General features: G+C 39.1%; 1 long non-coding RNA gene across 1 annotated transcript; it reads right to left on the bottom strand.

Annotated features, from left to right (window-relative positions):
- Positions 1 to 19,317: 19,317 nt before the first annotated feature.
- On the bottom strand, positions 19,318 to 21,146 carry LOC136302375 (uncharacterized). The gene is made up of 2 exons (XR_010724047.1): positions 20,803 to 21,146; positions 19,318 to 19,718 (listed from the first exon to the last, which is right to left on the bottom strand). It is a non-coding gene; the product is annotated as an uncharacterized lncRNA (long non-coding RNA).
- Positions 21,147 to 24,059: the final 2,913 nt, after the last annotated feature.

Below are 24,059 nucleotides of genomic sequence, written 5' to 3'. Positions count from 1 at the left end.
CCCTCTGGATGGCATTCCATCCTTGTGTTGTGCTAACTGCCCCACCCAGCATCCTTGCTGAGGGTGCACATGATCCCTCTGCCTTGTGTTGTTGATAAAAATATTGAACACTGATGGCAAGACAGAGCCCTGAGGGACAACACTTGTCACCAGAATCAGCCTGAACATAGAGCCATTAACCACAAATCTCTGGCTTTGTCCATTCAGTTAATTCCTTATCCATCCAATAGTTGGCCCTTTGAACCCATGTCTCTCCCATCTGGAGGTAAGGATGTTGTTTGGGACACTGCTGAAAGCCTTACAGAATTCTAGGTAGATGACATTGGTCTTCCCCTATTGATAGTTGCAGAATGAATGTTGCAGGAATGATTTCTGGAATCATAGGAGAGTTTTCATGGATTAATCAGTTCCATATTGACAGTTGCCAGGACATTATGAAAGGAGTCTTCATAACGTATTTAAAGTAATTAGCATGCATACACTGTTTTATGCGGCTGCTAATGGATATTATGCTGTAAATATTATTTTTTCTGTTTCTCTATAGAAGGCAATACTAAGAGGATAGTTAAAGTCATATTTCAAACCTATCAATATGTTTTTCTGGCTTAAAAAGAAAGGAACATATCTACCTGTAATTTTACTGTATGGGTTGCGGAACATCTGGTGAACAGCTGCTTTCTAAAGACAATTTTATTCAGATAATCTCACTGAATAGCTTTAGGTTCTGTCTAGCAACAAATGGCAGAAACAACCTTATTAGGGCTCATACCCAACAACAGCTAACGTGTCTTCTTTTTGTTTTTTTTTTTTTTTTTTTTAAGTACTTAGCACCCAAAACCATGTAGTGGGCATGTTTCCTGGGCATTCTCACAGCATTAGCACTTGCAGTCCTGCTGCCTCTTAAAGCTACTCTGAGGTCCATTTGCAAAATGGATTGTTTCTTATTAACGGACTGCATTTCCTTTGGTTGCTTGCCATGAAGGGAAACAGTGGATGACAAGTCACGTGCAAAACTCGTAATAAGCCCATGCGAAGGAAATAAATACACTGCAGCGTGCTGTTTCTGGAATGTTGCTCAGCACTTGCATATCATGTCTTCAGAGCTCTGAGGAAAAAACATTGGGTGAAGGATGCTCAAGAACACCTTGGCACACTTGTCATTTGCACCCTTTAAAATGGATGAAAATCTGAAGAATACTCTCAAAAGATCTCTCCCCTATTTGAAACTCCTGTGTGCTTTATCCTGACGTTGAAGACAGACAAGAGTTCTGTTTTCTAGAAAACTTTGGTATAGGAGACATGAGCACTTGGTAACTTCTTGCCTCATTGATTCTTTTACCAGAGATAGGAGAGCAGCAGTAGTTCCATTGAATGGATAGTTTAAATGTTAAATGGGGAAAAAAGAGATGGAGGTGTGGTTTGAATTGCATCTGAAGAACTGTTTTGTAGAAATAAGACACCAGATGAGCAGTTGATTAACAAAACAAATTTGTCAAGTTTCTTCTCAATATTTTGTGTGTGTGTGTGTGTGTGTGTGTGTGTGTACCCTGTTTTCCAGGCTCATGGCATGAAGTAAATCAGGACACAGCAGAAGTAACTCAGATATTTTTATGTTGCCATATAGGAAATGGATTAGTTTTTTTAAAAAAATGAGACAAAGTCTTACAAAATAGGAAAAAAACTTCCAGAACTAGCTCTCTACTAGTCTAGCTCTTCCTGTCTAGCTCTCTACCCCACAGCATGACCAATCTTTCCTAAACCATGGCAGAACCGTGTCTAGCCTGTTGTCACATCTCCCAGAGATGTTGCAGCCTCCCAAACAAGTCTTTATAAAAGTTTTTAATCCTTGGAAGTGAAGTTGTGCAATAACTACCAGACACTTTTATATTTTTATTTACTGTAGACAGTGCATACCTCTAAATATTTGAAGACTACTCTCCTTAGACTAAGAAACCCCAATTATTTTCTCTTGGGCCATGCCATCAAGGAACAACACACAAGAAACCACGTTGGTGGAAGCTCTGGAAAGTTATACTTCACAAAATAAGACCTGCTATTTTGTGCTGTATATCAGCCATATGCTACACTTGATGAGGTGAAGACTTATGTAAATTCTGTTTCACATACAGTCTGGCATGTACTGGCTCTGAATGTAAACATCTCTTTAAACAGATTCATATCCTAATATACAGATGATCTGTAGGTCTCTTGTAGTTTTTGTTAGGATATGTTAAAAAAATGGGCAGAGTTTGTCTTATGAAGTAGGAAATAAAATGTACATATGCTTCTGTATGTGCCAGACCTCCAGAGATAGGGAACTGCTGCAAATACTTTGTTGACACTGTGCCAGATTCTTGTGTTGAATCTTCCCGTGTGCAGCAATGTGATGACAAGGCCAAAAGAACTTCAGATTCAGTTGTTTTAAAACTTGGTTCTTTTGAATGCTACCTTAAGAAATTAAGGCAAGTAGACATCAGAAGAAACAATGAATTAATAGAAAGACTAAAAAATGCACACACAAAAATCACAGTCCATTTTGATTAACTTCTAGACAGTACTTCAGTCAGGAGGGTGTTGTAAGCTCCTTCATCCTAAAGTATGAACTGCATGATGAAGAATGATGATCATTTCCACAGAAGGCCAAATGGCAGTCAATTTTTTCCCTATTTCTTTTGATACACCTATGGCTGAATGACTGATGTATCACCTCCATTTTTTCTCATTTCTCATATGAATCAGACTCCATTGTTACACATCAAATGTTCTAGGTTTTGTTTGTTTGTTTTTTTCCCAGTGGTTTAAATTCCCTTTTACCTCTCTGGTGAAAGATTATTGAGAATTAAGAGATGTCGATATATATGAGTGATATAGATAAATAAGCCTTCAGTTCTGTAGTAGAGGCTGTAGCTGAAGAGGTTTGAAGAAAAATGGCATGAGATGTTTAATGCCAAGTGGATGTAACATCAAAACTATTTTCTGAGATGGACCACATTTTTCTTTTTATTTTACTTTTGTCTAAAGTAAATAGGGGATACAGGTCAGAACTAGGAACAACCTTAATAGGCTACTAGACTAAAAAGAAGAAAGGTCCTCCTGACTTTCAGCTTGGGCTTGGAGACTCGTATTTAACTTAGCATTAAATAAGATTGCACAGCAGATAAATATTTTCACTCTACTGAAGGGAAGTTTTTCAGCACATTAGCCTGCTTGAGGACTCAGCTGTTTGTAGACAATGTCTCCTCTGCCATCTTGCCAACAGCAGAGCTAGAATGACAACATTTTGAGTTCATAGCCACGTATTTTTGTTGCTGTGACAAGTCCCATTTGGAAAGTCAGTTGCACAGCAAAACATAACAAAGGAAATATTTTCAAGAAGTGTTCATCCAGAAGACAACTCATTTCAGAGTTGATCAAATTTTGGACCATAGGACTGCTCCACTTCTTTCCTGCATTTGGTAAAGGCCATCATGGGCCATTCTACTCTTGGCAGGTAAAGTGTCTCATTTTAAAAGTGCTAAAAAATCCATCTGCAAATCCTGATTTTTATGTGTTAAGAATAACATGAAGAGAGAGTATTTGTTGAGTCTCATAAGCAATTAAATTAGCATCAATAAAGACTCATGCTCCTCAAGTGGCCCCGGTCACTTCTGTCCCCATATAGAAGATTCCCCAGATGCTCCCCACCACTCCATTGCATTATCTTTAATAAAAATATGCCATGATGTGAACCATCCTACTTCTGTTTTGTTGAAATTGTCATTCTTGCATCAGTATGCAATCTTCTTTAAGATCATATTTTCTTTTGAAAAATATGTTTTCTTTTGTCATTATATAGTGTATTTTAAAATACTTTATAATCTTCATCTGTGTGAAAAAGGGGTGAAAACCAGCAGCAGCTACCACCAAAACCTGACAGATAACCCGTGTATTTCCATTCATTCGGACTGTCTCAGGAGCTCAAGTGAGCTCTGCCATTAGACATAGATGTCCAAAGTAATTGTTTACCAGGTGTGACATTCATCAGTCTCTATCACAGACTTGATTTTTTTTTCAATCATGATTAAAAAAATAAGTCTTTTAAATAGCAAAGCTTAAATTATCCTTGCATTATCCCTTCCTGGAAATGAAAAGACTAGCATGACATAAAGAAAAAGTCTCCATCCTTAGCTGAGTTAGTGACGTTTTAATAATTTTAAAAGTCTTCAAACTTTTGAAGTTCAGTATGTAAACCCTGACTGTACTGAAGGAGAAGAAAGGCTTGCATGAGGCCAGTGGTAGGGCTTTCAGTTTCATCTCCCTGCCTCTCTTCCCTGGGTATGTTTTGAAGGGGCTGCTTTAACCTGCAGTTTAGGATGCCAACAGTATATTGTAGCTGTTTCACCCTTCCTGGCAGTCTCCTCCCCATGGCCTCTCAGTCCTTTACATGGAGGAGAATGCTCAGCTGAAGAGCAGATCAAACGCAGGACATTCCTTTACATGATTTACACAAACAGCTTCATGGCAACAGAGATGCAGACAGATGTCTGCAGGAGGAAAATGCCTACTCAGGTGCAATACAGATTTGGATGCCAGAAAGCTTGGGCCAAGGAAAGAGATAGATAGGCTTCATCTTGAAATGTGTTGAGGATTGTATATCTCACATATTGTAAGTTGCCCATCCCAAGGTCATTCACATGGGGATGATAAATTTTTGACTAAAGTATTCAAGAGAAGTGCTGCATTAGAAAATGTTTAACATACTAAATGAATTATTCAGGTTTTTTTTAAAAAATATTTTTTTTTCTCTGCTACAGCTTCAAGCTGGCTTTAGGTTGAGGAGGGAAATGAAAGAGCACTGTTACACTTATGATGTGGGAGTTTTTCTGCAGGTGACCTTTTTTATCAGATGACCTTTCCTAGACACCCTGATCTTGTTTGAGTGTTAGCAAAGCCTAAAACTGGGATTCAAAAGAACGTAGTAAACAGATTTTGTAATCACATGGTCTAGTCTTTGTACTGAACATGGCATCTGTCATTAAATGGGTGTTCTCTGGGGTACCTCAACTTTATTGCCTTAAATGATATACAGTTGAACTCATACTCTTGCTAGGAGGAGAAAATAAATGTTTCATCAGGTCTGTTTAGATCCTTACTTTTTGTTCAGAGCAGACAAAATTCTGGCACTTTGCCTATGGTTAAAACATAAAACTTTTCCCATTGCATCTTTGATAACATATTGAGAAAACACTTCTTGTTACAAGGAATTCAGAGCTGTGACTTATACAAAATAAATGAAACCCCCAAAACTGCAAAACTGAAAATTATAAAACCGCAGAGAACAGAACAAAAATTCCATGAAACATAAATTTTCCCTAGGGACAGACACCCAGAGGGATAGGGATTACTTATATAGAATGTGCATATGTATATTAAAAGATGCTTATACCTTAACATGAGGAAGCAAGTGACATTTATAGTTGTTAGGTTGTTTGGTTCTTTTACATTTAGCATTAATCTGCCTCACTCATTTTCACCATAATAATATTTCTGGAGCAATCAGCTTTATTTTGCATTGCTGTTTTTAGCATTTTTGAGCCTACCATATTTCTCTCTCTGTGGACTTCCAGAGGAAGCAAAAATGGAACTGGAAAGTTGTTGACTTTCCTTTATTTCAAATGTGGTTTTGTTTCTCCCTGGAGGAAACAGATTCAAAATATAGGAGATCCCTGCATTCCCTGAATCCACTGAGTATCTTTAGCAATTCTTCTTTCTCATCTGAAAGGGATGAACTTGCAAGTTGGTGGTAGGCCAGGTCCAATGTGCTACTCTGACCTTCCAGGCTCTATAAAATTTGTGTCCTACATCAGCACAGGAGAGGACCCTCAAACCTGCACTATGTCAAGAGATCTGCTTCAGCATTGCAGTTGACAGGAAGGCTGCAGGTTATCTGTGTTTGCAGCCATGTAAAGATACAGAAAACCTTTGTGTTCAGATGAAAATTCTGTTACACTTTTTCTGTCTGTTTCTCTGCTCTTTGTTTTCTTGATGGTTGTTTGTTTTGTTTTGTTTTGTTTTGTTTTGTTGGGTTTTTTTTTTTTTTTTGGTGGTGGCATATCCTGCCATAATGGTACAGAAAAATATCTATTTTTCAACTCACAGTTAGAAAGTACGAAGTGAATTTGCTCCCTGTAACACATCACATTGGTGATAGAGCCAAGCTTTGAATGAAGAAATCAGGAATCCCAGGGCTGCCTGTAATCTACATTTCTTTGTTGTGCTTGGAGGGAGACCACAGAGGTGATGCTGTCTCTGCTACAGTATCACTGAGAATTACAGGTAGCCATAACCTTTATCATAGGAAGCCATAACTTCACCCTGAGTACATATGAAATGTGGCATAGAGTAAGAAATGTCACATGGAGAGTTTTTTTTTCTGCTGTAATTCTGATCTATATTGATTCATTGAAATAGAAATAGATGAAAATTTGCATTAATATTTCATGTTTCTAATATACAGGCTTATCATTCCTGTGATGATAAGATGTTCCCTCTCTTTACTAGAAGGTATGGCTTCAGCAGCTGAAAGTCAGGAATTCCAGGAGTTTGTCCATTAAAATATTTTTTTTACTGCAGTAGCCCTACAACTATTCAATATTACATCATGCTTATTTCATTGCTAAAGTTGAGAACAATTCTGCAATATGACTTTCTATTCCCCACACCCCTCCACCTGTGAGACATTTTAGAATGATTTGAGACATACATATATATATATTTTTCTCCTCCCCAGGCATTTCATATAGTCTTTGCAATAAAAGCCATAAGACTCACAAAATATTACACTAAAAGACATTTTTGGAAAAAGAAGTTGACTTATGTCCCATATTATATACTCTCACAATATTCAGCAGAGAGAAGCAAATCTTTGATCATACTTCCAGATGAAATATTTTTGTTACTCTTTTTTTACCATATAAAGTATTAATTGAACAATGATGCTGTAAAAATGTGCATATGGAGACAGTTAGATCCACCCATGTTATTGTAAAGCAACTTGTTTGATGTTTCATAGTGTTCAGCAGAAGAACATCATTAGAATATCCTGTCTGGCAAGAAAGGCTATCATGTTGAAAAGGAACCTTGGCCTCAGAATTTTTTTTTTTTTAAATTTATTTTCTCTTTATCTTCAGTCTGAATCCGAAATTTCCCAAATGTGCTGCTGAACTGTGCATCAGGCTGGATTCTGAAATCTCTGCAGCTTCATAGGGACCAGACTGTCTGCTCCCAGAGGGCATTCCAGGCTCTACTGCCCCTTTTCCCTAGGGCTCCCTCCATCCTGCCCAGGGTCAGGTCAGCCCCCATGGCCACAACTTTTGCCCCACTGATGCTGCAGCCAGGCTGGTCTTCAGCATCCCACAGCCCTGTCACTCTTCCTCAGAGCAGATATACTCACCAATGGTGCTTGACAGACATTTTAATAAGTATTATCCATCTTAAGTTATTCAATTCCCTTAAAGGCCTCTTAATTTGGAGAAAGCAACACAGGCTTGGTATGCTGAGCTAGAATATACACAATTTTGCCTGTCAGCAGCAGAAACACCAACAACTGGTTAGTAACAGCTCACAGAATTTTTATTGTTGATGATGAATAGAGATGCTTGAATGTCATCTTTTTCACTGGGCTTGTGCAGCTCTGTGCCTGCATCATCTTGATGGCCATCGTGAGGTTGTTTTAGCTCTCAGCTTGAGGTCAGGCTGTGTGACAAAACAAGCAAAATGCCTGCTTGTCAGGAGAAAAGGATGGTAACTGGCACTGAATAGTTCTCCTGTTACTGGGTTTGTGAGAGACCTATTTCCTCTTTAAATGGGGGATGTTGACTGGGAAGCTATATTTCATGGTTGATGGTTAGAGGGTTGGTTAGAGCTTTGAGTAAGCAAATGGAAAATATCTGAATCAGAAGGAAATGAAGGGCAATAAAAAAGAAACCCCACCACACCGTTCATTTGGGTAGTTGCTCACAGTACAACTGTACATGAAGGAGACTCTTTTCCAAGTGAAAAATCCAGTGTATTTCTTTCATAAAACCACCAATCTTTAATAAGGCCTTGCCATGGCCTTCTTCAGTGCAGGAATGGATATGGGAGTATAAACAGCAGCTAAAACAAACCATCTGGTGAAAAGGAGATGCACTGCCATGAAAGACAGCAATAGCACCGTCTTTTGAAGGCAAACAAGGTTGCCAGTTTGCCAAAAAGATCACGTCCTTGACTTAAGCAGTAGCTTTTGTCCCATTCAGCCACACATGAAAGGCTGAAAGTCCTTATGTTTTTTAAGCTACAAGCAATGCTTTATAGCCTAGAAATACATTATTTTGCCCTACAAATCACTTAGATTCCTAAGTCATCATTATTACAATGGCATTGCTACTACAGCAGGGTGTCAAACTTAAAACTCCTGCTGTTTTTAAACAGGAAATTAACACCCAGCTCCTCACCCATCAGTTTAATAATTTACCTTTTTTTCCTTAAGATTTTCAGTATAACTTTAGAATTGAGGAGATCACTTTCTAATAAGTTGGTTGGTGACTGCACCACTTGAGAGACACATTGGTGTTAATGTGAATTACGTGCCTAAATGTTTTTACCTACCATTCTCTAAACTTATCCCAGATCTTGGAACCCTTCCTTGCTGCTGCCTAGATAATGCGATGATGATGGACCTTTTCCCTTTGTAAAGATAGATTTCCCAATAAAAGTGGTGTTTTCTCCTCTCTTATAGCAGTCTTTAAAACATGCTTTGATGCAAAATCTGGTAGACACTACACATCATCTCAGTAAATGGTTCTTGTTCTGAGGCTTCTTTGAAGACTCCCAGTGGCCTCTTCTGATATTAAAGTATGTCATTAGGAATATTAAATTACTGTCCCACCTGTTTCCTATATTGTGTTATGTACTCTAAAAGCTCTCCCAGAAACATGAACAGAGTTACTGTACCATCAATAAAAGGCCTTGAAATTATGTTGCATTGTATACACAGATATTGTTTTGATATATCTACAGATTCTCTTTGCTAGGCTATTATTAGAGATTTTTTGTTTGGTAAAGCAGAATGGTTATATAGCTGCATATATCTGTGTGATATACAAACAGTGAAAATACGCACAGGTAAAAGTTACAGAATTTCTCTATAGCCCGTTCCTTGCTCTAGGTGAATGCCAAGCCCTCTCAGTATGGAAGACCAGCTTCTTACAATCATCATGGCCAAATTGTTTTCATCAACATCATTTCTGGAGGAAATTATTATTCCCTGGGTTAATCAGCAAGTTCTGCCAAGTATTGTCTGGTGTTTCCCAATTTTCTTAGTTGGACTTCTGAACATCCATGAGTTCTAATCCACAAAGCAATGAATGTGATAACATCTAATCATGATACCAAAGAGTATTTTCAATCAAATATTTGTAAACTACTTTCTATTCCACAAGGAAGAGAGACTGAGTATAAGCTTTACTTTTACTGAGAGAAACCTGCTTTCTGGAAAAACTAAATAACTTTTTCTTTTGAGCTCTCTGATGCTGCTCATTTCAGAAAGCTTTCAAGGTAAGGGCTCATCTTCTCTGAAGATTTTCCCAATGTATTTTTGACAGGCCAAGTTTTGCTACTGATCACATTAGGCAATTTTTTTGCTGAGAACAAGCTGGCACCTCTCTAAACATGAACAGTATCTGTCCCACTTAATTTTCATTGCTATTAACAAGGAAAAATGGAGGGAAAAAAACCAAATAACCTATCCAAAATGCTGTCAGCTATTAAAGTCTGAATGTCAAATGGAACCAGAATAAGTACTGCTGTTGCTATAGTAACATTTAACTGTAAAAAAATGTCTAGCCCTCTTAAAACTTAAGTACATCCATATGCAACAGCTCACATGTACATATGTGATTCAAAGGATTCTTGGTCTTTTCCCTGGTAAAATTATATGTCTCCAATTTGAGGTCTTTTAGTATCTCTTAGTTTCACTAATAAAAAGCAAACATGCTAGAAAACGGCAAATAAATTGCCTTCACCACATTATACCACTAAGAAGAGTGTAACTAAGCACTAATTTAGGTCATGTAAGGTAAAAGGGAGACAGAAGGGATGTCTATTCAGCTTTCTTGCAAATATTTTGACTAGAGCAAAGAGAGCCTGGGAAAATCTGTGTGGTAAGCATGTAAGATATTGTAGCAGATAAAGCTTGCCAGGCTCAAGAGTTTAGAGAATGAACAGTTATCTCCAGAGAAAGCGGGAGAGAGGATAACTCTTAATCAGAAACCAAGGATGGGAGACAGAGCAAGAAGACAAAAGTACACAGTACTCTCTATCTAACATGCCGGCTGGTCCCCCCAAGAGTCGTCTTTCAGACAATCCAGCAGAGGAGTTAATGAACCTGGAACCTTTTCAAAGGCAGAATGGCAGTGGCTCATAAAAAACATGCATTTTCGTTATGAGGGTATCTAGTATATGAGTAGCTGAAAAAGGAGGTTACCAAGAAAATAAAACTTTTTTTTTTTTTTCCCTACAAAGTAAATACATGCTGTAAAAGCCCTATTCCACAGGAAGCTCTACTCTTGGTCCAAAACAACTATATTCTATTCTTAGTCTTCTCTAGGTCAGGAGTAGATTATCTAAATTTTCTATAGCTGAAAATAAATGGCAGTAAATGCTACTTTCATTGTCTCATAAATTTCAAAATGCCTGATGCTTTGTGGTTCTCATTACCCAACTCCAGTCCTTCCCATTCAGTTCAGGATGGCCTGTCAGTGAGCCTGAATTCACTTAATGGTAGTTACACAAGTGGTTGGGGTGCTCAGTCGGGACAAATAGGCAGCAGGCTCCTGGCAACCTGGAGGCATGTGGCATATGGAAATGCAGACGTGGCAAACAGTGCCACAGCAGGCACTCCAGTGTTGTGGAGATGGATAAAAGGATCCATGTCTGCAATAGGATGTGATTATATGCCACCTGCCCACATTATCATCATATGCTCTATTTGCTGAGCTCTGCAGCATATTTACTTCTCATCTCTGTCCCATCTGTTATTTTGTCTCCTTTGCTACAAAAGTTCTGCTCAGTAGATTTCTTCTTTCTGTCCCACTATTTCTGCATATACTGCTGCTTTTTCTTCTGCCATCCTTCTTCCATTCACTCCTCATCTGCTCCCTTCTGCATAATTTCCCCACTTCTCAGCCTTGTACCCCACCCACCATGGAGGGACAAGTCCAGAGCAAGGTGAGCACAACTCAGCTGGCACCAAACTTGGGCCCAAAACACTATGGCTGTTCCCCAGGACCTGTGCTCCTGTAAACAGCTCCCTTCCAAACAGCCCTTCCTAAGAGTACTCTTTTCCAATGTTGCCCATAGATTTAGATTTCAAAGTCTATATCTTATATAACTATGAACTGCATGTATTTAACCTGGAAAAAAAAAGAAGTTTATTAACTAGTTCTTCATTTGTGTGAGAGCTTTCAAAGGTACACAAACACAGTACAATGCAAAATGTCGTGTATATCTGCGCATGGCATGGGTTTGCATCCTTCTTACACTGGACAAAGCTTTGTGCACCTTGGTCTTTTGCCTGTCTGTGTGCGATGATGCTGTGGTGTGATTGGATTCCCATTCACAGGTAAACTGCACAAGTTCACCAGAGTTACAAGTCTGGCACCTACTTACTGGCTGTAAACTTTTACATTACTTGGGGAGTTGCAAATTGTTCTTGATTATTCCCTTCTCAGTTCTCCTACCTAAAAGAGTGCCCACACCAACAGGTAATAATTAGAGCTTCTCCCCTGTCCCTGCCATGCAGTAATGGCACTGCTGGGACGGACTGAACTAAAGAGGTTAGTCAAAAGGGATAGCACATTTAAATCTATCAGAATTCCAGACGGACATTGCAATTTGTAGTGACACAGTGCCTGGGATCCTCTGTAGAGAAATGCTTGCTTTGTTACTCAATAAAGTTCCTCCTGATGGAATGCTGATGGATCATAACTACCTGATGAGGGTTTGAAGCTCGTGGTGAGCGATCAAAGTTCTTGTTGCCTCTCTCATCCCACCCAAACCTCACCTCTTGTAGGGCCATAAAGCAATGAGGGTAGCACAGGCCCCAGACCTGTAAAGACAAAAAAATACAATGTGTGAACCCATTTTATCCAGGTTGTTCTTGTGCAACTCACTCAGCACATGGAGGGAGGGAAGACACAACCTAGGTTGCTCCCAGCCTTTCACCACCTGATGCTGCAGTACCTGCTGCTTCTCCAAGAAAGCACTGCTACAGCAATCCTCTAGCTACTTTGAAATAAATAGACTTGAAATGACAGTTTTTGAAATGAGAAAATGTAGTCCAAGATTAGGGCAGTTTTATTCTCCTGTAAATTCTCACCAGGCCTGTATGTCAGAGGAAAAGAATTTACAGTCATGAAATACCCTTGAGCTTTCACTTTGGAAGCAAACCACTCTGTCCTGAGTCACCTGTCCTTGCCTGATTTGATGCTCTCTTTCAAGCTCCTTGGCCCCCAAAATGAGAGACATCACAATGGAAGAGGCAATTTGTAAAGAATCGGTATGTTTTAAATAGCTGCTTTAGAGGAAGAAAAGAAAAATCCAACCTGCAGATGATGTGAATTTATTTAATGTTTTCAGAGTAATTTTAAGAGTCTTTGGTGTAGAGATTTTTTTTCTTTTGCCTTTTTTTTTTCTTCCTAGCTGTGCAAGTATCTTATGATTTTTGGCAGGTGTTCTGAGCTTCTTCTTTAGCACACACTCTGGACAATGAGTGCGTGAGTTCAGAAGTGTTTTCTTGTCTTAGCTGGGATCTCTGGCTTGCACCTCATTCCAGCACTAGTTTTGGTGCCATACAGAACTTGCTGGCTAGTTTGAAATGATGACACAGAAAACACTGTGTGCTCAGAGGAGAGTCATTCCAAGTGTCCAGGCAGGAAAATTAGGCTGAAAAACTGACAAAACCAGCTCTAACCTGTGGCTAAATGCTCAGGGCCAAATCCTCGGGTAGATTAAATCATCCTTAGGTCATTCACATTAATGGAAGGATGTGCTGATTGACCTCCACTGAAGATTTTAGCTGGCTTGTGTATGTGCCTGTTGAAATTAAGAGGACTTTCCAATGAGTGACGTGATTTTGAGTCACTTGTTTGGTACATTTTTTCTTTAATTCCATTTTACTTTCTGTCTTTCACCTACCAGGGCACAGTTGCCCTCAACACTAGCCCCCTCAAGAATTATAACTTTCCTCTTTCCAAGTCATGGATAGCCAATTATTAAACAGTCACTGATATCAGGAAAGTATACATATTATTTAAAATCAAAAAGTTACCCTTTCTGGTACAGCTCTTAGAATTGTTCTGTAAACAACATGAAGTTTAGGTCCCTTTGCCCCAGCCACCATCTGGGCAGTTTAACATCTTAACCACACAAGGTTTCAGCTACAGAAAACAAGAAAACTTATTACTACTATTCAGAATATTTCTTTTGGCTTCTCTTTGCAAAAAAAGTATGAAGATAAAAGAGCTCCAGCAGGTAATTCTTACAAACCATTCAGAAAATAAAGAATGCTTTCTGTGCATGGGAGGTCCCCAGATCTCTGTTTTGTCATGGTGAGAAGGTAAAGGAAGGCACTGAATGGGAAAGCAACCTTTACAAAAACCACATCTTCTTCCCAATGCATGATTAACATCTGAAAGTTACTGCCATAAGATAGTACCGAGTCTTCCAGAAACAGTATGGCTACAGTATTATAACCAGACAGAATGAAAATACTCTTTATTACCCTGCACTTCAGTGGAGCATTGATCAGGCTTTTCTGCCTACTGCATTTGAAATTTATTTCTGTCCGAAGTATTTGGTAGGGGCCTTCTCAAGAATTTAGTTTCATGGTATGATTCAGCCTGCCATAGAAATTTTTATGTTTCTGTATTTTGAGACACTTATATAATGTGCCTTTGCCAACTAAGTAGCAGAACAGTATTCAGTCTTTATGTAACACTTTTTATTCGTATATCAAAATACTTTCCACATAAAATTTAGGGATATAGAAATTTTTTGGTGTTACAGATCACAAATAAAATACAGGTTTCTTAAATTCATCGAATTAATTTTTTAATTTGTCATGCTTAAAGATTGCATAATTCATGTGTATTCTTAATCAACTTTGCTTCAAAAAATCGAACTCAATTTAAGACAGAAGAAGTCTAACTAATATTCTTACATAATGCTAATGGTAATTAGTACATTATTACATAACTGGAATGTCTTTTGGAAACGTGAATAGTTCCAATGCAAAGGTCTGGTGGTGTAATAAGAGGTCTCTTTGAGAAAATTGTATGGTAGATAAACAGTATTTTCCTAAGAGTGTTCATAGGGATTTTAGAGAGTAAAACCAGGGGTTAGCACGCTTCTGGCAGCCCTCAGACTGTTGGTAATGAAGCCAGAAACTGTAACTAAAAACAATAAGTCAGTCAGTAGTAGGATTGTTTTTGCTATTCAACAAATGCATAATGACCTGGAAATCAAAGAGCACTGAAAGGTACCGCTCTAAGCAGATACCATGTTCCTGCTTCACAACAGGCACAGAACCTGGGAGAGCCCTGACTTCAAAATCCAAATCCTGGTTGCCAAAGGGTCTATGAGTTTGAAAATGTAAGTGAAAAAATTAGTGTCAGAAGATCCCTTGAAAGGTATAGAATAAAAAGGAAGAGGCAGCCAGCTGTAAACCAGAAGAGGCAGGGCCTGTTGCACGGTTGTCTCATCCTTGTGTTCCTTTCTCTAGGCATGCCCTTGATGCCAATGCCAGGGCCGGGGTACTGGAAAAGAAGGATTTCTGATCTGCCCTGATACAGCTGTTGTTACATTGCCTGCCTTCAGAGATGGGTCCCACCACAGCAGAGTCTTATTGCACAAGGAAGTTGTACCACCAGTTGCAGGCTCTGTCGTCTATGCTGGGTTCTGCTTTGCTCTTTTATTCAAAGACTAGAGAAACAATCAATGTTTTCTGTTTGTGGACCAGTGGCATCTTTTTGACTTTGTAAATTTCAGAGCACTGAAAAGTGAAATAGAAGCACCATTTCAAATTATTCTGCATGCAGTGGTCAACAAATTGGGAAAACTGGTTGCAGTTCCTCAGAGAAATTTACTTGGCATGACAGTACATGAATGGCCTCTAAGAAAAAATCTCATAGTGATGACAACCAACTTTCTCATCTGAGGTAACCTCTTTTGTCACTGAAGCTGTTGCTCCACATTAGCCAATATGTCAGAAAGCCACTCTCTGTGGACTATTTGCTGAGCTTTAGTCTAGACTTAGAATCAAAAGTCTCTAGTTACTGTGCAGCTCTCATGAAAGTAATTTCCTAGAACAATAAATAACTAGACCATGGTCTCAGATACTTTAAAAGCTACATTTATGGTAACAGTTCAACAAATACTGCACATTTATAATGTAAATAACCCTATAAAATTTTAAATGGTGCATGGGTCAATCTCACACTCCTTTCACATTAGCTTCTTTGGAAACATAAAAGTGATGGAGTTCTAGTAGCACTTACGTTTGTGGGAACAAATTTTTGAGGTCATATATACTAACATATTAGTATTCATGAACACTAGGCTGTGTAGTCATATGTGACTACTCAGATCAGAAAGGCCTTTGGTTCACACCCCTACTCCAACTCCACATTTGTTTGTACATCCCAATCCTACCCAGAACTGCAAAAGTCTTGTGTTACCCCAAGGTAAACATAACCAACCATTAAGAGCGTCAAAGATTTAGGAAATTTCAAAACATACCTTTTAGGTTCGGGTCATCAAAGGACTCAGATGTATTAAGATTGGCTAAGACACTTAAGTCTAAAATGCAAATTCTAAAAATCCTCAGTAGGTGCTGTCTGTGCTCAGGCTTCTGACATAAAGCATCACAGGTGCCCAACTGCTGAATTAACAACTTGTCTCTGAAAAAACAGGGGGACTCTCCTCTATTTTTCTGAAGTGTGGCTTCCAGCCTTCAAGAGACCAGAGTTCATTACAGAGTCCAAAATAGAAAAGAACAGCTCATCAAAGGAAGGACTTAAGCTTGCTGCTGCCTAACTGCCTTTTAATTGATGTTTCATTATTTTCTTCACCTGAAACTCCCAAGCCTGTGCAATTTGTGAAGAGTCCCTCCATCTAGCTTGAGCTACAGGTTCTGCTTTAGAATACTCTTGTATCGTATGCCATGGCCTTATGAAGACATTTCAAGAGCAAAGTGAATTAGGTATACACATGAACAACAATGGGAGCAAGGATCAAAGTGCAGTTTTTTAAAGGTTTTCTAAATGTGCTGCAGACACTCTTGGCTGCCTGCAAACATCAGATAAAAGCCTACATGAGGATGGTGAAAAGAAGAATAATTGCCACATTTTAGTGGGTTTTAGTGCATGCTCAGATTAATAACGCGTGGCTAGGAGTTGATCTGTAAGTGAGCAATATTTAGTAGGTGTGAGAAAAAAATTCCAATTGTTTTGAACTGGAACATTGTTCAAATCCATGAAAAGAAATGACTCAGTACCATCAGCTTAGAAATGAAACACAGTGAAGAACTGAAGTTCAAAGAAATGTTCAGGCCATATTGAAAAGATCAGACAGAGCCAGAAATAGGAAATAAAACCTTGAAGGAACTTCATTGTAAACAGGTGAGCCACAGCTATCGTCTGACATTCTGAAGCTAGGACAGTAAAGAAGCAGACATTCTCTCCAAAGTGAGAATAATTGTATGTTTTTGCTCAGTTTGAAGTTGCACTTGGTTCCCTAAACAAATTACAACAAACTCAAATAGATGCTGAAAGTACATATACAGTTGGATTTACCACATACAACTTTTCAGAATATCTATAGCAAAATTACTGCTGACAGGAAGAAAATTCATCATGAAACTCAAGAAAATTTTCAGATGTGTTACAATACATAGACTGCACAGTTCTTGTAAACCTTTTAGGGACATCTACTACTTAAATTTGCAAAAGACTTGTAAAATAAATAAGCATTATTATTCCCATTCAGCTGATGTATTAACTCAGGCACAGGTGGGTTTGTCTAGCTCCTCTCATCAGTAATGCTGTCTCCTGAAACCCATGGCTTACCACAGGCTCAATGAAACAGGCTTTTTGTGGGAGCTCATTTGTAAATTATTAGCAGGAAAACACTGATTTGATGCTGGTTATTCAATGGTTACCACAAACCATGAACAGTTCTGGGATATGCAAGCTAATATTACCTTCCCTAATCTTATTTGGACTCAGCATTAGGCACCTCAGCCAACAGCTATTGTTTTCTGTCAGAAGAGATTGATCGAGGTGACAAACTGCAAATAAAGTTTACAGATTTTTCCTTTTGAACAGGACCAAACCAAGCACTGTGGAGAGATTTCCCCTTTGATCTATTGAAATAGTCAGTGGAAAGAAGAAGCATAATACTCCAAACTGAATGTGTTGCTCCAAATCTCCATAACAGTGTGAGAAAGATATTGGCAGAACTTGTTTGCTCCTTTAAAACAGCACTCGAAGAGTAAAATCGTGACAATATTTGTTTGCATTTGTCAGTGGAAAATTTGATTTGCCAAAAATTGCACTGCAGAAGAAGTGGCCTTAGTATTTGAAAATTTAGGCTTGGGTTCATTTAATGATTTCTCCTGCACTCCAGATGCCATTTTAAATGACCTCCATTCCTTATATATTTAAGCAATTTTTAGGAATATTTTACAATCCTATTCATTTAACTTGTTGGAGTAACATAAAAAAAAGTTACACAGGGCAACAAAACTGAGTTTGCTAACTGATTTTCTGGAAATGCACTGGTTTCCAATATCCTTAGTCCACACTGAAGTTGGCTGTCTGACTGCAAGCTTGATCAAAACCAGACTGGAAAACAACTGGCAAGAAGCAGGAGAGGGGTAGATGAGCAATAAAGGGCACAGGGGTGGTAAGGTTACCCTTGTACAAGGTGCAGTCTGGATTAAAGGCAGCTGCACCTGGGAATACTCAGGAGTATAGGAAGAGATGTCTTCATACTCACAGGGGCACTCCCCTCTGTGTAAGGACAAAAGTAGGTTCTCATAGTGCAGCACATTAGCATTCAACTTCAGACTTCTCACAGGGCTTGCAAATCATTTGCAGGACCTCATTAAAGAGAACTTTGTTAAGCACAGAATGCTAAGAAAACATTGCCACTAGATGAGAGAATGATAGAGCTACAGTGAGCCATTAGAATCAGGTATCACTTTTTCCATGTGCAATGCAAAATTTTCCAAGTCAGTGTCTGGAATTCAAACCTAAATACGTCTGAATCTCAGATGAGGCTTTTATCTGGAGGAAAAATACTCCCAAGAAGCAAGTTTACAAACTAAGAAGGGGGCAGACATAAAAGTCAGGAATGATTTACCTTTAGTCTCATGTCCGTATTAGCTTGTTTGCCAGGATGGCAGAGCCGCCAGCATTTCAGCATATCCAAGCTCTCCCCAAAAATGAAAAAAATGCCATGAAAATATTGAACACACAAGATATTTTTAGCACCTGTGCCTGTTCTTTCACAGCTTTCTGTGGTCGAATTCCATAAAGAACTGTTGGCCCTAATCATCGTAAACCCCAAAGCCTGACAGCTGACTGGCATTGTTACAGTACCTCAGTGCTTGGAAGGTGATCAGCACAGCACAGAACACATGCTAGAGTTCAACCTGCTAAAACAGCCTTTAAGGGTTTGAGAGTTTCCCAGAGAGGGACTGCGGCACGGAAAACTCCTGCACGGTGGCCTTAGGAAATTGTTCAGGAGATATTAGGGAGAAAGCACTGGATTCCCCAGCCTCCCTGTAAGTTTGCTGCGAGGCTTTTTAAGGAAACCACAAATACTGAAAATGTTCTGCTGAGCCTTTCCCATCATTTCCCCTTTTCCACAATAAATTGGAAAGAGACTCTCCAAAATGAAAAGTGTTTTTCTCTCCCCTACAAACTTGTAAGAAGACTACATGGACAATGGAAATGTCCAAACTCATCAGAAGCCCTCGGTGGAATGAGGTGAAAAGTGATTCCCAAATTCCAACTGCAAAGTGAAACTGTAAAACACCTCAAGCTCCTGCTTTCTTGGTGTTTGAGGTCTTGTAGATAAGAGTTAGGATAACAGCTTAGTTCAGCAGGGTAAAGCTCCTTCATGTTCTCTGGTGTAGGAGGGAAATGGGGAGAGACTTCTCACTGGAGCCACTTACTGGTGCCAGACAGCAGGGTTCATCCTCTGGCACCCACCCAGACTGTGTCAACTAATCAGTTCAAAAAAGAGAAAATTTTATTGCTGCCTTCCAGAGGACAAAAAACCCGTTCTTAGAAACACAGCAAGGAAGAGGCCACCTGGGGCACCACAAACAAACCCAGTCCCATTAATGTTCCCCAGTCTCCAAGAGATAAATCATTCTTGGCTATAATCACACCTCCCTGCTTCAGGGATGTTAGATGCCAAAATTAGTAGTCTAGGGACTTCCTGGGTGTCTACAGTTGATGAGGAAAGAGAGGTTCCCAGAGGGCATAAAAGGAGCTTCTCCTCTGCTGTCTTTCTCTGGAAGACGTTCCACTTTTGTCTGTTCACTACGAAAGGATCATAGATGATGAGTTGATTGACTTCTTTTGAGCTTGGACTTGCTTCTATTCTCCTGCTGCTCTGTACAATGAAGACTGAAAGAAATTCCAACAGAGAGAATGAAATGAAATGAATATGCTGTTTCATAAACATTTCCACACACTTAACACCTTCTTCCTTCCCCACTCCTCAATTTCTCAAGGGAAAACTTTTTCTTTTTTAAGGAAAGCTTATAAATTTTATCTTCCATCAGACTGTCCTAACTTAACACCTTCTTTTGCAGGCTTTGGGGTGTAAATGGAGAGATTTCTCAAAATGTCACTTTTTCTGACTGAAGAGCTTTTGCTCACAGCTGAGCACAGCTGTTGCCCACAGAACTGCTGTTTTTGAGATTCTGTAAACAATTCCAGGTTGCCGTAAACTGTAGGGCTTATTATGTGATAAATCATTTTAAAGCACGTAATGCATAGCTTTACTTAAATGCATAAATACAAGGGTTGGAATTAAAGCATAATTTTCAAACTTTGTTCTGCATTTTTGACCTGCTTAACAGTTTTTTGCTTTGCTTTAGAATTCATTTTGTTTAGAATAGAAAGTGCTGTATCCTGCTGTTTAGCCCCAAATTCATAGTTAACATCTTTTTCTCTCCAGATCACTTAAACACTCCATTAGATTAGTTTAAAATCAAAAGACTTTAGAAAAACCCAAACCTATCGCATTATCTGCCTTCCTAATTTCCAAGCACTTAATGAGACTTTTCTCAGTTGGACAGGCGGCAAATTTCCAAGCATGTTCTATGCTGGCTGTACTCTCAGGTGTCTGGGGTGTTGGCATTCAGAAAGACCCAACAAGCACAGACTGATAGGCAGGAGTACAGTGAGACAAAGAAAAAGGGTTTCTAGGATGCCGTGGACTAAATGTTGGCTACAAACACATTCTACATATTTCATATGTCAAAGTATAAATCCGAGTTTCTGAAAGCTGTTACATGCTTAGGACATCAGACTTTTTGTGATCCGTATCTGTTGGTCTTGAAAAAGAGAGTGTATAAAGGGAAAAACATATTTCAAAACCAAAGGGCTGCTAGGGAATTTGATAACAAACCCATCCGAAGCTCGATTTTTTTTTCAGATTTCCCTGCTTGGTGAGATGAAAAAGGACTAATAACATTACTGTCACCTCTTGTTATGTCATTTAGGCATCAAAGAATATTCTCCATGACATCCTAGAAACAGGCGAAGAGTGTAGATGATTATCTGGCATCCTTTTTGTGCACTGTGTGTCTCAATTCTGAAGATGAAACTGTTGGATGCTTCACCCAAATTCACTGGCTGACCTTCAGCGGTCTGGTAGGGAATATAACATGGGTAGAGCCTCATAGAAGACCCTGGAAGGGAAGAACAACTGCAAGTGTAAGTGAACTTCATCGCTAGATTTTCGAGACTTCTATTAATCTCTTCATTACTCAGTCTATTTGAGAACTCAGCCTCTTTGATACATAACAAGAAAAGTTTGTAGCAGCTTGTGTGTAGAGTTGAAAAGCAATCAGACACTTGGCAGTGAAATGCTCAGACCCCCAGGGCATGGGTCTTAAAAAACCTTTACTATGAGAATGCTTTTTAGGGTGAGATTGAATAGGAAGAATACAGCCCATCCTCTTCAATCTTGTAACAGATGTCTACAAGGCATTCCCAAGATTCAGAAAGACAGCCTGAAATTAAATGAAAGTAAGTAAAAATGTGTTATTTTAAAAAAGTTAGCATCCTCTTTTTTTAATCTTTCTTTTCAACAACTGTTACTTTTAAACTCTCAGTAGTTTTACTATAATGGACCTGACCACATCTCCTTCCTCCTGGGGGTTTGGCAACGTGGGCTCAGGGCAAATTTTGATAACAGAGACGTTCAGACTTAAACCAGTGAGGAGTTGCAGTGGGGGCCTGCCCCTCCTTCACCTGGTACCTGTGAAATGGTTCAGGCTCTTGAGCTACACTGTGGGTTCAACAGTGCCCACCCTTTTACTTCCCTGATTTTGGCTCTGATCCTTACCCACTGGCTTGACCTTCTGGCTTGATCTCGAAGCTGTCCCATCCCTATGGGCTTTCCTGGCAATTTGGACTCTTTGCTGAGGCTGGTTGTCATTGCAGACCTACTCTGTTGAGAGAAGATGAGCTGGAGCCAAGAGTCACACCAAGGCACTGACTATACCCACACAGGTGCAGATTCAGAGCAGTGAAGCAGAAGGAACAGAGCAGGTCCACTGTTGAAAAGATTACAACTCAACCTCTATTTTTATTTCAAATGCGACCATCATTGCCTTCTGGCTTCTTCTAGGGCTAATGAAATACAACATCTCATGGATGATGCTGATCACAACAAGGGACTTGTCTCAAGTAAAATCTCATCTATATCCAGCTCTGGTCCCTAGATATGGTCATTGTATAGACTTTTGACCTGCTGGACTCCTTTAAATATCATATGAGAACATGTCTTCTGGAGAGGCAAAAATAATGCTGATAATTTACAAAAGAGCCAGACATTGCATCATCTCCTACTGGGGTCAGAAACAGCCGTAATGATTCATGGTTACTATGAAGCCATAGAAATCCAGGAAGACCCATATATGAGATATGGCAGACAACTTGGTAGCAGGACAGATTGCTTGGAAAATTTCATATTACTGCTTTCTCCCACTTGAAGCCCCCAGATATTTAAGATGTCTGTCCTAAGCACATAAAACTTTCTATCAACTGAAATGCAGACACTTCAGGTGCTATTTCTCTTGGTATGAATACCAGTTTCCAAGGTAGGTGTGTTCCCCTGCAATTATAAAGCCATTTGTCCTGTGACATAGAGCAGAAAGTGCAGGCTGAAGCTACTTTCTGCAGTTTATTCCCATAAAAAAGAAAAAGCCATCTTCACTCTGGTTATTTGACTTCACTTGGGACACTTGGAAAACACTGCTGCACTCTTTGTACACTCTCAGGACTGGGCCCAATAACACAGACTGTTTCACTGGCATGAAGCAATTCTTCATTCTCCCACCACAAGACTTTGTACTGAATGGCCAAAATTACCCTTTGTCATTAGAAAAATATGATGGGACTGTTCTGTAGTACCCTATAGAGCTCCTTCTGAGCCTCAAAATATTGTTGGAGAATATCTATCTTTGAGCTGATCCTTAGAAGAACTTTATAAAAAGATAAATCATGAGGACAGCATTTCTCTACTCCAATTCTTTTTAAACTGAATGTTTTATGATCTACCCAGGACAAAGAACTGCATTTCCATGCTAAATACAAACACTTTTTTGGCATTCTCTGGCTTCCATACACCTTTTGGTCTAGACAGCATGTTTTTCTTTTGCAGAATGAAAAGAACAACTTAATGTCAACCTGATGAGCACACTGAAAGAGATTGTTACCTATGTAGTTTTGGCATATCTAGACCAAAATACAATTTTGCTATTGGTACATCACCATTTTCCTGTCTGCAGCATGTGCAGGACTAAGTCTTTTTCTAAAAAAACAGGAGTCAGAAAAGCTGTAACAGTCTTTGACCAACAGTGTTATTTCATTATTAACTTGGCCCTGTCTGATCTTTACAGTCGTGGGGTCGAGCTTGATTCTTTTGTCATCCTTCTTTATTTACTTCTCCAACAGTAGTTACTCATTGCCAGAAATTACATATGCTGGGCAGATGTAGAATCCAGATAGTATTGTGTTTTATTTCTCTGGGACTAATATCTGATTTTACCTTTTGCTCCTCCCCTTGATTGTTTGAAAGCCCTTTTAACACCCTTTTTCGCTGGTATTGTGGCTTTGCAACAGCAGTTTCACATGCAGTGCCAGCTTCTGTGGGAGGCTGAAAAGAATCTGAATACTGTGTCACAAGCCCGTCTCTTAAAAAACAGCTGAACTCTCTGGTCAGACACTTCAGGAACAGCCGTTTTTGGACGTGCTCTTGTTTAAACGACAATTAAGAGAAAATTTTGCTGCTAATTTTTGGGAAGCAAGATGATTCCTGTACATTCTTGCTTAAAATCTTGGGGAAAGAGTTTACCTCTGATTTAAATAAAATTCAGAGGAGCCTACTTATGAAGGACATGCATAAACGAACTTAAACAAAAATATTTGTAATTTCCAATTCTGTTCCTTCTTTTATGGGCTCTGAAACTGCATGACACATCAATATTCTGTCACACAGCATTCATGTATGTATTGCACAGCTGACATTACTACAAAACAAATTAACACCTCATATTACATTCTCAAGCACATCTGAGACAATAAATCATCTTATTTGGATCTGTGTGTGCTTGCAAACAGCTTACTTGCTGGTAACTAAGTAGTACTGATTATTTATTAATTGATAATACTTCCTCCCAAGTAACAAGTACTGGCACAGCAGGCTTATACTTTGATATTATTTGTTTCATC

Source organism: Chamaea fasciata, unplaced genomic scaffold (genome assembly GCF_029207755.1).
Source record: "Chamaea fasciata isolate MVZ Bird 193981 ecotype frontalis unplaced genomic scaffold, bChaFas1.0.hap1 SCAF_1, whole genome shotgun sequence".
Lineage (NCBI taxonomy): Eukaryota > Metazoa > Chordata > Aves > Passeriformes > Sylviidae > Chamaea > Chamaea fasciata.
This window is presented reverse-complemented; position numbering and strand designations above follow the sequence as displayed.